This window comes from Crassostrea angulata, chromosome 6 (assembly GCF_025612915.1).
Source record: "Crassostrea angulata isolate pt1a10 chromosome 6, ASM2561291v2, whole genome shotgun sequence".
Lineage (NCBI taxonomy): Eukaryota > Metazoa > Mollusca > Bivalvia > Ostreida > Ostreidae > Magallana > Magallana angulata.
The window spans coordinates 5,116,905-5,132,788 of record NC_069116.1 but is presented as its reverse complement, the minus strand read 5'-3'; positions in this window follow the sequence as shown (position 1 = coordinate 5,132,788).

Below are 15,884 nucleotides of genomic sequence, written 5' to 3'. Positions count from 1 at the left end.
TGTACGGGGCTAGATCAGCAGGAAACTTTATTTGACCTCTGAAATTTCAAACTGATGTCCATTGCATGGTGTGATGAGAACCTTGCAGGTGTGGTAAGGGATCCAGTTAATATTAGATATAAGAATATGTTTTACAAGGTATTTCTACGCCACGTGTGTTGAAAAATCGCTGAATTTAATTTAACCAGCTATATCAAATCAGAGACATCTGAGTAGAGAAGGATTAGAGAAGGCAGGGGTAGGGTTAAAGAACAAATGTGTATCTCTAGTAAAAAACACCGAAGAAAATCCGTAAATTAGAACAAAAAGACACGCAGTTGGAATCATAACTTCGGTGCCCATGCTGGCAAACTCACGTTAAAGAATATTTTATAACTTCGTTTTCAAATCAGTATTGTCGCTTTATCCCAGATCTCCGCCTCAGCAATTCGTATATTTTTTAATCGAACTCGTAAATTGATTTGACATACGTAACTAAGTCTTAATACTGTTTAGCTTAGTTCATAGAATTCTCAAGTCCCTTTACCGCCAGAACAAACTCCTTTTCCAACACTTCTTGTTGGCTTCTGCATCGGTGTAAAACACATCCTGGAATAATATTCAATTCTCTGGCATCGGTAGCACTTCTGATTGAACGCGAAACATAAAGCGCCGGGATGCACTAGTCCGCAACTTCCGCACTCTGGACGCTGACATGACGGTGCTGAACTTCTCTCTCCACTGCGGTCGAAAAAAATACTCCACTTTGATTCTAATTTAAATCGTTTTCTTTATTGTAAGGTCTTAAACTCCTGGTGAAACTCCTTACACATTTTATATTCTATTCAATATTTTACAATAATATTTATCTTATTCCAGAAGAAAATCAATTAAATGTGAAAAAATATTAGAGATATTTGAAGAAACGTACGACCCAGATTAAACTTAATGCTATTTTAGATTAAGGCCTATTAATTTTCTAGGAAGTATCTTTTTTGCTGCTGATTATATGAAATCGACTTAATAATGTTGGCTGTCGGTAAAGATATATTACCTTGATTATATTCACATTAAGTTTATATATTTTCTTAATTTTAGATTTTTTTAGACTACGGAACCTTCCACTTAGTTAATTCTCAACCTAACTATCAATTTTGTTTTAGAGCAGAATATTATCTGATATTGGTTTATTTTGCATAGTTATGTCATCATTGTAATACCATACTGTAGATTATTTTTTACAGGGTTGCATTATACGCTGACGGCATTTAGGGATTCCGTGCCATATGCACACATAAGTTCAAAGGCGCTGTAATTGTAAAGTTGTCGGTAAACAGCACAGAAACAAAGTATTCCTTATTTAGAAATGATTGGTATGTGATATGAACTATCAGTATTATGAAATAAGTTAATGTTATGCTGAAACTACAACAGGCATTAAATAGCATAATTTGCGATGTTTTGTTGTTTTCCGAATACACATGTAACTTAACTTTACTTTTATAGTAGGCGAGGCTAGAGAACTTCCCGCTTAAAATTTTTTTAAGCATTTTATTATGTTTGAATAAATATCTCACTGTATAAAAGTTTAAATCTCAAGAAAAATGCATCAAAATATGAAATTTTTAATTTACACAAAGCTGTCACTGCATAGTTAACAAAGTAGAGCGAATCGTAATGTGTGCGGAAATAGTAGAATTCACCAAATGTCTGATACTATACCTGCAAACTTCATTCATAGATAGATCATAATTATTTTAGACGTATGAATCCTTTAAATTCTGAGATAAAAAGTCAGGGCTATACATACATGTATACGTAATACAACGTACAAATTTAGTGGTTAAAAGCAGAGGGCTAGAGTCGATGGAATCTCTGATATTCTTAAGGCTTTCACGTTTTCGTTGAAAACACATGCAAATGGTCCACGTATTGTAGTCCTTTTTTTAAGGACAGCAACTTGTATATGACTATAAAAGTGAACTCATTATATCACTTGAAGAAAAAAAGTTGTAAATACATTCATCATAAACAGAATGTGTTATAAACTGAGTTCCTTGAGTGTCATGTGATTCACTTGTTACGGCGAATGTACACAGACTAGCCACGCACTGGTCAGGTGAATGCAGTTCATGTTAATGAAGTTGATGGAGTTCATGTTAAAATGTATTTCCCCATTCGTATTTTTTCAATAAGGATGAGGTAATTACTGAATTAATAACTTTGTTGTTTATAGACAATGAAGGTTCTCTAACAAAATACACTACATTTTACCACATTAACCAATTCTTAAGGAAGTAGCATGGTAATATGCAAGCTCAGGTTCAATATGATATACAAATTTTAAATTGGGCAATCTCTTTCCAGCAAAAACAAATTATTATAATAAATAATCGAACACATTCCAAACTATTCATACCCTGTCAAATGTATTAAAAAGAAAATACGTGTTTTTCCGTGACTAAATTATTACTGGATTTGAATTGCTGTCCTCTTCAATAAGGGGCTGATGTATGCTATTCAATTAATCCATTTATTAGCCCTTGAATAATACATCCAGCCTATTTTTATATTGACAATCCTTTTTCGACGCGAATTTGCAACGGAGGACCTTCTCGTTCCTTTGTAACGATATCTGCTCTAGGTGAAATGTATTTTACTGTTGATAATTTTTTTCAGACTTTGGGGATTTTTTATTTTCATTGAATTGTAAAATATTGTCAAAACGACGCCAGGCAGGAATATCTATTGTTAGGATTATGTATAGTAACGAGTGATAATTTTTTAATCGGAAGTTTTGGTTTAGGGGAGATTAATAAGGTTTTCAGTGTTCAGTTCTAATGCTTTTTTGATACCATCCTGTATGATTTCTATACTCTGTCCAAAGATATCCATAATTTACATTTTGTTTAATCACTCAATAATTATAAATACCTCAGGGTTCAAACAATATTCTTTTAACAGTATGAAAAAATTCCAAGTTTCTCCTTTGTAACACCCGCTCAAGTATATCAGGTTTCAATAAACGGCTAAAAAATGTGTTGTCTATGGGGATTTTGTATTGCAACAGACCCGGATGATAACGTTGAAAAACTGTGCGAGGTATTCCGGTTTTCTTCCGAATGGAGAAATACAATGTCGACATTACCCATTATAAACCTCCGTCAGAAATCAGTTTTCGTTCCTGTAAGATTTTCCGAGTAAAAAATGAATACAGTTACCTAGGAAATCTTTCCTTTCGTCTATTTAAATTGCACTACTTTCACAAGTATGTGTATTTGTATTAAAAACGTCCAAACGTGCTGCATATATACCTTAGGACAGGCTATAGTGTATACCATTTTCAATCAGGTTTGTTTTTGAATCATGTAAACGTTCATTTCTTCTTTCATTGTCACTGACCATCAAATAATAATGACTGTCCTTGTTAATGAATATTCTGTTTAGTTTTCGAATTCAAGTATGTTTTTGACACATTCAGGTCTAATTTTTCCTTTAATCAAAACTTCTTTGAATTTTTTTTTGGCATAGTTAATACCAATTATGGTAGTAAGATACTTGGCTCTTACGTCTGCATCCGTCAGATCTATGAATTTTTCAATATTTGGATCATTTAACTCAATTTCAATTGTTGCAATTCTGATGAGGTGATCTTTAGAATTTGCAGCAAAACGTTTTGACGCCTCCATACTTTTACTGAAGGATATGTACGGTGAGTCGTGTTTTATAGAACCAGTTGTCACGTGATATTCCGGACTCATCTTACCATTTATGTTTTTGGGATGCAGTCCATGCAATTTGCAATTTATTCTACATTTCGTAATACTCGGTATAGTATCTAGAAGTAAGATGATAGGAAAGATAACAAACAAACTGTTAACATTTTATCTATAAGGCTTTAAAAAATTTATTTCTTAAATTCAATAGTTTTTGTCACGTCATCTTCCAGACTAATCTTACCATTTGTGTTTTTGGGATACAGGCCTTGCCATTTGCATTTGTTTTTACAACATTTCGTAATGCTCGATATAATATCTAGAGCAAAAAAGAAAAAAAAAGCGGGGACAAGATCACTAACAAAATTGTTTACTTTTTATCCACAACGCTTAAAAAAGTTGATTTTCTGAATTTAGAAGTTTATTAAAATTATATTATTATGATTATGTTTATTATTATTATTATTCTCATTGCTATTATTGTTACTGTTATTTATATTATTTATATCAGATATGTATTTGTGCAATTAGTTTGATGCTAAATATGTTTTAGTTTCGAATATAGTATAATAATTAACTCTTTTTCAGGAAAAAAATATAAAAATAAGAATATATAAACTGTAATTATTTGAGAGTATGATGTTTGTAGTTTGAATGTCTTTTATTAAAAAATCAATCGAAAACAAATTCAGCAGAATGTGTACAATCCCACATTCAATTCACTGGACACACACAGGAGTTTAAAGAAACCTTGCATCTCATTTTGCGCAAATTCGATAAAAAGAAATTTTCCCGTAACTGAAATGAATTTTTATGCACAATTGAAAATATGAACTTTGCATAACTTACGCTTTGTGAAATCAAAAATTTCTCAATTTATCGCTAACACTTATAATTATAGACGGTTCATACTGTAAATATTGCTAGCTCAGCTCATCAAATTTGAAAATTTCAGCATGGCTTTTAGCAAGAGAATAATAACCATGGATTTCGACAGATTTGGCTATAAATGATCAAAAGAGACGGAGCCAAAACACAAGTGCGAACTATATATAGGTTATAAGAATATTTTAACATCTCGATTCGCCGAGTATTTCCATTTCCCTTCTGTGTCGGGTGCCTCATTTGAAATTACGTTCTGGGGTTGTACCAAGTGTAGAAATTTCTTAACATAAATTATCAAGATGCATTATTTATCATGTACATTATCCTGTGCATGAGATATTTCCACTGCCTGTTTATTTCTATAAAACAAACTTAATTCCATTGAGGTTTGCCGAAAGATTGGGACCGAATTGACTGGAGATGAGATTTTCCGCTCTTATCCTATCAGAAGACCGAACGAAAACATCTCGCACCACACTCTTATCAGTGTACTGACACCTTTGTGTGAATGAATCTTAATTTTTAATGCATTTTTCTTGAGATTTAAACTTTGATACAGTGACATAATTATTCAATTCAATTATGTATTATTCAGAGTCACAGAGTTATTCAATCATGCTTAATTAAACGTGATAGTACAACATGCTCATGCAGGGATCCAGAATTTCTTTTATAGGGGGTGGTGTGGTCCAACAATTGTTTGAGATATCCAGGGAGGAGGGTTCGAGGCATACTTTTTGTAATTAAATAATGTGATTAAAAGAAATTTGAATTTTGCAGGGGATATGGACCCCCCTGACATCTTCTCCAAAACTACTGGGCCAATTCTAACCAAACTTAGGAATTATTCAAAATTTTTGAGAATTTTTCAAAAATCTGCTTAGAACCATTTTGGCCAGGAAAGTTGAAACTTCTGTGAAACCATCCTCAGGTAATGTAGATTTGAAATTAAGAAAAATCATGACTCCCAGGGGAAGGATGAGGCCACAGTGGGGGTTGAATTTTTACATAGGAATATATAGACTAAATCTTTAAAAATCTTCTTCTCCAAAAGTAATTAGCCAGGAAAGCTGAAACTTGTGTGGAAGCATGCTTAGGTAGTGTAGATTTCAAGATGTGAATATCATTACCATTGGGGGTAGGGTGGGGATACAATGAGGGTCGAACTTTTACATAGGAATATATAAAGTAACTTTTTTAAATCTTCTTTTCAGAAACTAATCTGCCAGGAAAGCTGAAACATAGATTGAAGCATCCCAAGGTAGTGTACTTTCAAAGTTGTAAAATCATGACTCTTTGGGGTAGAGTGGGCCCGATGGGGGTCTATTTTTCACATAGGAATATATAGAGTAAAGTTTTTACAAATCTTCTCTTTTAAACTGATGCCAGGAAGGCTGAAACTTGTGTGAAAGCATCCTCGTGTACTAAAGATTCAAATTTGTGAAAATCATAACTCCGGGAGTAGGATGGGGACACACGGGGGGGGGGGGGGGGGTTTACAGAGGAATATATAGAGTAAATCTTTAAAAATCTTCTTCTCAGAAATTAATCAGATAGGAAAGCTGACACTTGTGCAGAAGCATCTTCAGATAGAGTAGAAATTAAAATTAAATGTTCAAATTATGATCCCCAGGGGTAGGGTGGGGCCATAACGTGGGGGGGGGGGGCAGAAATTTACAAAGGAATATAGAGAGAAATATCTGAAGAAGTCTTCTACAACCGTATGCCTAGCAAAGCCGTAACTTTAGTGAAAGCATTCTCAGATAATGTAGATTCAAATTCGATCAAATCAAAATTTTGAGGAGTAGGGTGGGATAGTATTGGGATCCAATTTTTTATGAAGGAAAAGATTATTCACAAAAACTGAGATGCTATGATATATGGTTTTACTTATATGCAAGCATTTTTACATTTTGCTCATTCTTTAAAACTGTGTTAAAATTGACTTTGACCCCTGAATGATTGGCTAAACAAGGGGTACAGAGTTTGATAAAGGTTTATATCCCATATATAAACAATTGTTTAGGATCTTTTTTAAAACCTGAAATGAAAGTGGATTTTGCAAGAGATTGGTTATTGAAGGGGCCATAACTTAGTTCCCTCTTGATTGGTTTTTCTGCAGTTGGATTTATTACTGGACCATTCTATAGATGTGCCTTAGATTGAATTAAGCCGGTGGAATATTTTTTTTGGTTGTATTAAAATAATTAGATGGAATTTTTTTTGACCGTGTCCAAACGTTTTTGTTGAGAGAGAACGAATGCACTTAAGTTATAGAGATGGGCTCTTTTTCAGAACCGTTTTTATAAAGAAAATATCATTAAATTGCTTTTTTCCGTAATATTTATATACTGATAGATACTTCTTTTCTATGTGCTCGCTTAACTAAAATTAGCATACATTTTAAACAAATGAAGATTCTTTTTATTATTTTTATAATTTAAACGAAAACTATTCAAAATGTGTCATTTTTTCACAGTGAGCACATTTGGCAAACTTCCACCATGACAGAACCCGCGTGGCTATTAAAAATAATTTATTCAATACGTAGGTTCAACATACCCGAGTCACGCAGGTAATAGCTCTCGCTTGCTAGAGAAAAGAAACTTTGAACTTTTTATACTTTTTTTTTCATTTTTTAAGTACCAGCGTAATGTTGTACAAACTTCTTATTTTCACAGAAGTTTATGAATGTATAATGTGTCTTTTATCTTTTCCTCAAGTTTGTACACGGTTATGCTGGCAGTAAACAAATGTTTTGATATAAATACCCGTCCTCGATTTACTATACAATATTACGGATGTTAACCCCTACTATGTTGTAAAGCTTGGTGTTTTTATACACACTAAATTCAGCACTAAAACTTGTTGATTCTTATGGTCTAAATATCAGTAGATGATATGAGATAAAAAAAAATTATGTTTAATTTGAATCTTCTTATCTTCACTTTATACCGGGGCCCATAAGTGCACTCGTTCTTCACTTTTACCGAAAATCCAGTAAATGAGAATTTTACTGTTGCACAGAAAACTTCATTTGTCGGTGATGTAGAGTAAGTTGATGGTAAACAAGCTACTGTGGTTTCATTAATATTCAAGGGTATCAATTTTCGTGGTTATAGGGAAAATCACAGTTTCAAGGATACGTAAATTCGTGGCCAATGACCCAATCAATACAAAATGTTAATAGAAATTGCACTTCAATGAACACTTAATTTCGTGGATCAACTTAATAACGAAATCCACGAAAATTGGTATTCAACGAATATTGATGAAACCACAGTATCCGACTTTGAATTGTACATAGCATGTCGGAATAAGTCGAGGATTCCGAGATTAAAAGCAAGGGAACTTGAATGCTGCAAATGAACAGTTTCGATGACACAAAAACTATTCAATGGTAAAAGTCTTACGGTAAGTTTTTCATGCAAAATATACACAGATATATACCGGTAATAACATGATCTAAAAGGGGGGAATTATTCTAAAAATAAATTTAAGTTTAAATTTTAAATTCAAATAACTTGGTAAATTCCAAATATCGAGAAATATTTTATTCAAATATCTTTAATAATCTGATGGCATATAAAACCCTGTGTAAAAATTAAATCATTGTCGATATGGCCATCACAAAGGTTTTCGCAGTTCTAATGCTTTTTTCCCAAAGGTGTTGCAGATAAAATGAAGAAAAAGTAAACTTACAGAATGATGTAACGCTGTACAGAAAGTAGTGTGGAATTAAATCTGGAAAGTTTGTATCAACTCTTAAAGGACTAAGCAAAAGATGGTTAAACAGACAAATGAGGCAGATTTCATGATTTTTAAATGGGAAATCCTCATTGTTGTGAAAAGTGTCTCCTTGAAACAAAATTAATTTGATGTTAGAATTAAAGGTCCGAAAGCATCTTGAAAACCGCAATTTCCGAATGTTGTTTCAAAGAGGCAAACTTTTTTAAAAATCAAAATTTTGAAGAAAAAAAATATGAATACCTTGAAATCTAAGAGATTTTCCCCACCTCTATTAGATTATTCAAAACGATATGTTGAGCAATTTTAATGTGATTTTAAGCTTCTGTATTTGCGAATTTAAGAATAGTACTATTTATACATTGTATACTGTGTTAATTACACCTTTTTGTCGGAATTATAGTGAGAAGCATTCCTATATTTGTCATTGTTTTGTTATTACATATAATAGAAATAATTGATATTCCGACGTACATTGTACGCAGTGAGTGAGAACATAAATAAAATTCAGTTTGTTTGATTGTTTACGTGCTCTAATTATTAATCGAGCTCGTGACTAGGTTATTACAAACAACACTGGTCATTGGAAGTCTTTATTGACTCTCGATGTAACATGGTGACACGTATATTCCAACTATTAAAAAAATTCGTTATAAACCTCTATTATTTCACAGGTAATTAGAAGGTGGACATCATTAATAGAAAGATAATGGATATCCGCTATATTAATCTTGTAATTACATAAAATAGAATTAATTTATATTCGAAAGAACGCATTTATATCCAGACTAAGCAATCCTCAAATCCCAGTTTTGTTTATTTCTCTGTACACAATCATATGTTAATGCAAGGGAGGAAATAAGAGATGCAGCATTTACATCCTTGTAGTAAAGTGTTACTATTGACAAATCCGTTTGAACGTGATCGCTATCGATTCGCATGACCGCGTGTTCCTAATATGCCTTGTATATTTGTCGTGACAAATAAGCCGCATGACAATGATAGGTCTTAGTTTATGACACATATCTTAACGTATTTTCCTTTCATAGTAACTGATGATAACCTGCGCAAGCACGGAAATTTACACTTAAAACATTAATATACCATGATAGTATTTCTATGTTGAACTTTGACCCCCTCCCTCCCTGGGGCTCCAGCTTTGGTCTGATTGTGAATGTGAATACAATTTGTATATAATTATAATCTGAACTACATGTAAACATAGGAGCTTTGTATTTGGCATTTCTAGTCCAGTGGCTCTTATACAAGAAGATTTTTAAGACACTTACCCTAATTTTACTGTATCGTGATACCCCCCCCCCCCTTTTAAAAATGATTTAGCTCTTCATCTTATTTTATTTAGAATATCCTCTCCATTTGAGTGCTTTGTACCATGCATGATTTAGCCCAGTAGTTTTACAGAAGATTAGAGGTCAAAATTGTGAAAAAGTTTACAGCTTGGCAGACAGACGTTTATACAGAACACAGACGAATAACAGCAACAGGTCATTAGAAAAGCTTTACTTGAATCATCGGTTTAGGTTGGCTAAAATATAAGAAAAGACAGGAATGAGACATATCGGAGAAACATCAAATGGACGTGATGAATGTTCAAAACGATGTAATATAGCTTATCATTAAGTATTAGAATTATAAAGAATAATTGCAATATTTCAGATTTTTAGCTTCTAATTAGAATATTGTTTTTAGCTTACTTCTAATTTCTATATATGTGCTGTTTATCACTTTTATGATCACAACAAAGGCACATGAAACAAGTTAGCTGAGGTAATCATATCAAACTTATCAAAGCCCATCTTATTTAAAATAGCAAATCGGAAAATGAAAGATATTGTATTGCTTAATTCTCGTGATAGGAAATCAGTAACAAAATAAGTAAGATAGCACACCTTCTAACACCTCGGGTAGGAAGAACTTTGCATTGTAGATCCAGGACCGTAGGGCGGAGACATCTTCCAGTGTCGGTTGTCGTGTGTCCCAGTCAACACAGTGAGTGAAACCATCCTTCTAAATGTACATGAAGGCACAGCCTGGTAGATGAATTAGCAGCAAAGCTGAAATAAAGAGGATAATTTTATAGATTGATAAAGTTGCTGGGAAGAAATTTGTAAGAAGGAAAGAGACATATTAATTATACTAGCGATCTAAATGCATTTTCAAATTCAAACAAAAAACGTCTTTTTTTTAAATTTTGGGATTTCAAATTCAAAATAGTGATGCTCAAGAATTTTAATTTTAGGCAACCTGTTAACAATGTAAATGATATCCAGCAAGATAATTTTAGAATTCATTTAAAAACAGACATTTCAATATTTATACAGTTCTATAGCTAATACTTGCTCGAAGGTAGAGTTATAGAATATTTTTGTAATTTCTAGTTTCCTTGTTTTAGCATTTTCAAACACGAGGACACGGAAATTTAAGGGGGTTGGTTTATTTATCTAAACACTGAAGGAAAAGCAACACACACTGGTTGTTTAATAACCAAAAAATTGTTTGAAACTTGGGCCAAAAAAGGAAAAATGACTCGTGCATGTTTTTCATTATCTAACATACGTACCATTTTCTTCAGAACTACTGTTATGGCAATATAGAATGGTGGAGTCCTATTTGAAAATTCCATCAAAATGAATCTTACTTTGTATGATCTTCAAGCTTATTCTTTATTTTTACAAAAAGAGATTTCAGGCTGTCTTTTTTGGTGCTAGATTCATTAGAATGCCATACCAGAATTGATATGTCCTTTTTCGGTACTCCATACGAATTTGCATGGAAAATGAAACATTTGCTTGGCATTCCTTTTAAAATCCTATATTCTATACAAAGTAATCCAGATACCCATATTCAATTAAATATCATTTTTAAGAAGAGGCCAAGAATATTATATGTCGTTTTAAAAGAGACTGGATAAATCTCATTTGTCAAAAACGGAAGAAAGTCCAGGATTTGTACATGTAGCTGGTTTCCTCCATATTTCATTGAAAATGACGGTGTAAAACGTGACTTTTTTTTCCTGAAAAATTAAGCTCCGATTCATCCTATTTAACTAAGCTATTGTAATGAATCATTGAAAATATTCACATCTCAAATATCCAAAATCTGTAGTCTCCTTTAATTAACTAGAACTTGACATTTAGTAAGCTGAATATCACGGAGCTTTTTTTTTACGTAATATTTTAAATAGAAACACGAGTGCAAACTTGTTGTATAGCTAAGCAGCACCCATGTAATTGATATACATAATTATTTATTAGGGATGCAACATGTGTAATTCTGCATCCTTATTTTTAAAAAATACGAATGGGGAAATCCGTTTTAATATGAACACTATCAATTCTCATGACCAGCGTGTGACTATACTTTGTATGCTCGTTGTGAAAAATGAGTCGCATGACACTCGAAAGTCTCACTCTATGTATGCTAATGAATTTATTTTTTATTTCTTATGATTTCTTATTTATTTAATATACACTATTATGATCATATATAATTGCGTCTGTCCAAGGGCCTTAAAACCACCACCGTATAATGCAACCTTGTTAAAAATCCACCGGATGGCAATTCAATTATAATACACCTGTGCAAAATGAACTAATGCCAGTATGATATACTGCTCAAAAACATCACATGGCCTAATTAAGGATCAACTTAATTGCTAATTTTCGTAAATTGAAAAGTTATAAAAATATGAAAATCGAAAATATACAGATAAATATAATAACTGCCATGTGAATCTTCGCCCGCATTCGACTTCAATACAGTTCATTTTTTTAGAAGGCTTTAAAAGAGCAACTTTCTAGAAAAAAATGAATAATGATACGACTCCCAAGGTTTAATAAGTGTAATACAAATGAGAGCATTAACTAGGAAATTTTCAACCAAAGTCACCTATGGGCCATAACTCGGCAAAACGTAGACCAACACACAATCATATCTACTTAAACTCCCTCATACTTGGGACTCCCTGAATCAGCGTGTCAAACAATGAAAAATCGTCATGTCAGTATAAAGTATCGTTTTATTTGGTTTCTACTGGCAACCATTTACAATTTACTGTAATAACTATGTTGTATTTATGCCTTAAGATTTGCGGTTCTGTGTGAAAGCAACAGAACCATTTTAAACTTAGAAATACTTTTTCCTTGCACAATAATCATACGACAAGTTTTCTTTTATATGTTTACTATTTTTATCAAAAGCTATTTGGAATCCAAAAAGATCTGCTTAAAAAGAGTTAAATAGTTGTGTAATTTCTGAAGGTTTTATATTTAACATTTTTTTAAAAGTTTTATTACAACTAATAAATACAGTCAATTTTGATAGAAAGAAATTCGTAGATAAAAACGGAAGTGCGATTTGCTAAACTATTTCCTTAATAATAATTATAAGCAATAACAACAATAATAACAAATTAATATACCAAAATAGCAAATCAAAAAACAGGCAATGTTCTATGTAATGTAATATAATAAGTTAGCTCGGAAAGAAAATTCGACCAATTGTAAAGGTTAAGAGGTGTCCTTATGGAACGTGTTATATACTTTAGAGTAGTTTTAATCTATGAAGGAACCTGAATATTGATTTTGGAAGGTGTAAAAAATATATTGGTTTTATGATAGAAAAAAAGATCTCAATCGCCCATAGTTACACCTATATCTCGGGGGTAAATTTTACATTTCATCCTCACATTTAAATATGGTCTACCTTAGTTTTTTCTTTTAATTTGCTCATTGTACAGTAGTAGAGCTTTGATTAATGTTTAAAATGCGGATACAAAAGAAAGGACCAAACGTCAGGAGTTGAAAGAATGTACAATAATTGATTTAGTTGAATACGAAAAGATACAAAAGAAAATAGTGCTAATGAAAATGATATAAAGAAATAAAAAAGCATTACACTAGAGATAAACAGTTGCAGGTTTAAAACACAAAGACTGCGAGTCCGTGTAATCTATATCAAACCGTTTTAAAATTAAACAGCAGATCAGCTAATGGTGAAAATTACCAGCAACGTTTACCTTAAGTACTCTTTTGTACGTGAAGTTAAGGTAAAGAAATACATCACAAATCGTTCTTATGTTGTTGGTACCAAACAGGGACAGTTGTGAATCTACAAAAAAAAACAATTTCCATCATGAAGTATTGTTTTTGCTCCTCATTTTATCATGAGAAGAAAATGCTTCAAATTAAGACTCTTGATCCGAAATTACAGTCATTGTTTATCGTTCAACCAACTGATGTGACTTGTAATATAAATGTTTTTACCCAGGCAAATAGGCATAAATATGTCCGCTTGTCTATGCATTTGACTCAAGAGTTACGTTTAAAGTAAACATGCAAAACCTTTTTTAAGCCAATTTGAAGAATAATTTGTATTACCTTGCAAGGATACAAAGGACAATATAACAATTTTAATGCAATTCTCTGGAATTTTTCTGTCGCGTTAAGAGCAAAAGACGTTTTTGTTAAATATGGGAATTGTCATGAGCAAAGCTACTAAACGTTGGTCCCCAAAAAGGACATACATGTAGAAATATTTCGGTTTAAAAACAGAGTTATCACGTCACATCGTCACAAAAGGGCTTCGAACCGTCATGTATCCTATTCCCAATCTTTCGGGCAACGTTTTTCTCCATCTTTGAAAATACCAGCCATCTGCACATTGTACGCTTTGTTACTTACATATAATACATTGAAAACCTTGTTTTTCTTCACAATTCTCAAACATTGGTGTTTTGTCTTTACCATGATATTTAAGGCATTCATCAGGATCCGGAAAATCTGGAGAGAAATCCATCTCACATAATATCATTAGAAAGTATTAGGTAAAACGAAAGAGATAATCGTTTGCATTTTAATTCTTCTCGAGGGTTAAGTGATACCTTCAAATGCATTATCATATAGAATGTAGTGACTGCCTGGCTCCATTTTGCGTTGTTGAGAAATCAAGGACGACCTGCTCCTGTCAAAGACGATGCACGGACAGGAAACGCTGTAGTTCTCACAAGCTCAAAGATGATTAGTCATTAAATGTCAAATCATGACAAATGAAATTCGAAAACAAATTATGATTAAAGACTACAAATAATTATTATTGCCGCTACTAGATCTCAGTATTGATCCAGGGGTCATGGTTTTAACAATTGAAAATTTGCACTATCTTAGAATGATTGAAATATCACAAACTGTAGCTCAGAAGTTCTTGAGAGGAATATTATATATATATATATATATATATATATATATATATATATATATATATATATATATATATATATATATATATATATATATATATATATATATATATATATATATATATAAAATAAACTTATGTACATTCACCTGAAGAAGGATGTAACTCCAGAAAGCGCTAGTGAATAGAAACTTTGGAACTGTTCATTTTCTTTTTTGATTATTTATACTGTGTGATATCACCTTTCATATATATATATATATATATATATATATAGATCTCAAACATGTTCTATATTGACCTGAGAACCTACAGACAGATATATAAAATAAATTGACAACATGATTTGTAAACTTAATTGTAAATTAGAAACGTTGCCAAAAAGTACAATATTTTAATCACAATCATTACAGTACATATATCCAGCTGACATTAACAGATGGTTTTTAAGAGTAGTGTGTGTCTGTAATAACAATAAAAATCAGTCACTAACATCAGCATGGACATAAATGGCTCCTGGGCGCAAGCAGAGTTTGCATAATCTTACTTATACGAAATGAAAATAACGTAAAATTGCTTATAGTTTAGTATTTAATCGCACAATTGCTGGAATCATTCTTTGAATATGACGACCTGATGATTATGGTAGGGCGTGATCAAATCTATTATAAAGCCTTTGCGTTTTCCTGACTTTGATCCCGTCGCGTCGGGCAATATTTCGTCCCTCGGGGGCTATTATAATCAATGTTGCCCTCAACCCCAGTCAATATTTGTATATTATAACACTCAAAGTTTGATTTTTTCAAGTAAAACATTTTACTATTACAAAACGTATTGGATACAGTATACCATCATTTTTCTATTTTTAGACTGCTAGATCAACAACAGAAACTGAAAAACGATATGTGATGTATATTTCCTGCTACATATCTGATTTTGATTAACGGAGGGGAAATAAAATTATTAATATCCACTTTTGTATGATGGTTAAAGCGGAATTCCTCATTATTAAGTATCCCCGAGTACCCAAACTCCGTCACCATAAGCAGAAAACATTCCGCGTTTCTCTGCAAATTATTGTTTGCTGTTTTTATCATTTGCAATCATTAAATATAACCTGAAACGTTATAATTTATAAAATTATTAACCAAAATTTTTATTATTATTATTCAAATAAGCCCTCTGAATACGACGTTTATCACACGTGCTATCATATGGACCTTACTCCGTCACCCACATGATCTATGATACGCAAGGGAATAAAGACACAATATCAATTTAGTTTAAACTCAACTTTTATCTAGGCCAAGTTATAATAAGTAAAATCGGTGTATACAATAT